This window comes from Silurus meridionalis, chromosome 3 (genome assembly GCF_014805685.1).
Source record: "Silurus meridionalis isolate SWU-2019-XX chromosome 3, ASM1480568v1, whole genome shotgun sequence".
NCBI lineage: Eukaryota > Metazoa > Chordata > Actinopteri > Siluriformes > Siluridae > Silurus > Silurus meridionalis.
The window spans coordinates 6,117-8,616 of NC_060886.1; positions in this window are offsets into that span (position 1 = coordinate 6,117).

Below are 2,500 nucleotides of genomic sequence, written 5' to 3' on the forward strand. Positions count from 1 at the left end.
AACCCTGACATCAACCCTAACATCAACCCTAACATCAACCCTAACATCAACCCTAACATAAACCCTAACATCAACCCTAATATTAACCCTGACATCAACCCTAATATCAACCTAACATCAACCCTAACATCAACCCTAACATCAACCCTAACATCAACCCTAACATTAACCCTAACATCAACCCCAATATCAACCCTAATATCAACCCTAACATCAACCCTAATATTAACCCTAACATCAACCCTAATATTAACCCTAACATCAACCCTAATATCAACCCTAACATTAACCCTGACATCAACCCTAACATTAACCCTAACATCAACCCTAACATCAACCCTAACATCAACTAACATCAACCCTAATATCAACCCTAACATCAACCCTAACATCAACCCTAATATGAACCCTAATATCAACCCTAACATCAACTCTAACATCAACCCTAATATCAACCTAACATCAACCCTAACATTAACCCTAATATCAACCCTAACATCAACCCCTAACCTCAACCCTAATATCAACCCTAACATTAACCTAACATCAACCCTAACATCAACCCTAATATCAACCCTAACATTAACCCTAACATCAACCCTAACATCAACCCTAATATCAACTAACATCAACCCCTAACCTCAACCCTAATATCAACCCTAACATCAACCCTAACATCAACCCTAATATCAACCCTAATATCAACCCTAACATCAACCCCTAATCAACCCTAATATCAACCTAACATCAACCTAACATCAACATCAACCCTAACATCAACCTAACATCAACCCTAATATCAAACCTAATATCAACCCTAACATCAACCCTAATATTAACCCTGACATCAACCCTAACATCAACCCTAACATCAACCCTAATATCAACCCTAACATTAACCTAACATCAACCCTAATATCAACACTAACATCAACCCTAACATCAACCCTAACATCAACCCTAATATCAACCTAACATCAACCCTAATATTGACCCTGACATCAACCCTAACATCAACCCTAATATCAACCCTAATATTAACCCTAACATCAACCCTAACATTAACCCTAACATCAACCCTAATATTAACCCTAATATCAACCCTAACATCAACCCTAACATTAACCCTAACATCAACCCTAATATCAACCCTAACATCAACCCTAACATCAACCCTAATATTAACCCTAACATCAACCCTAATATCAACCCTAACATCAACCCTAATATCAACCCTAACATCAACCCTAACATCAACCCTAATATCAACCCTGACATCAACCCTACATCAACCCTAACATCAACCCTAACATCAACCCTAATATCAACCCTAACATCAACCCTAACATTAACCCTAATATCAACCCTAACATCAACCCTAACATCAACCCTAACATCAACCCTAATATTAACCCTGACATCAACCCTAATATCAACCCTAACATCAACCCTAACATCAACTCAAACATCAACCCTAACCTCAACCCTAATATGAACCCTAATATCAACCCTAACATCAACCCTAATATTAACCCTGACATCAACCCTAATATCAACCTAACATAAACCCTAACATCAACATTAACATCAACCCTAACATCAACCCTAACATCAACCCTAATATTAACCCTGACATCAACCCTAATATCAACCCTAACATCAACCCTAATATAACCCTAACATCAACCCTAACATTAACCCTAACATCAACCCTAATATTAACCCTGACATCAACCCTAACATTAACCCTAATATCAACCCTAACATCAACCCTAACATTAACCCTCACATCAACCCTAATATTAACCCTGACATCAACCCTAATATCAACCCTAACCTCAACCCTCACATCAACCCTAATATTGACCGACATCAACCCTAATATCAACCCTAATATTAACCCTGACATCAACCCTAACATTAACCCTAATATCAACCCTAACATCAACCCTAACATCAACCCTAATATGAACCCTAACATCAACCCTAACATCAACCCTAACATCAACCCTAATATCAACCCTAATATCAACCCTAACATCAACCCTAACATCAACCCTCATATTAACCCTAATATCAACCCTAACATTAACCCTGACATCAACTCTAATATCAACCCTAATATCAACCCTAATATTAACCCTGACATCAACCCTAACATTAACCCTAATATCAACCCTAACATCAACCTAACATCAACCCTAATATGAACCCTAACATCAACTCTAACATCAACCCTAACATCAACCCTAATATCAACCCTAATATCAACCCCAACATCAACCCTAACATCAACCCTCATATTAACCCTAATATCAACCCTAACATTAACCCTGACATCAACCCTAATATCAACCCTAATATCAACTCTAATATTAACCCTGACATTAACCCTAATATGAAACCTAATATCAATTTTAATAAATGACCTACACTTAATACACTGACTACACTTATATCTACACAATGACACACACTTGTACAATGCAGATATAATATT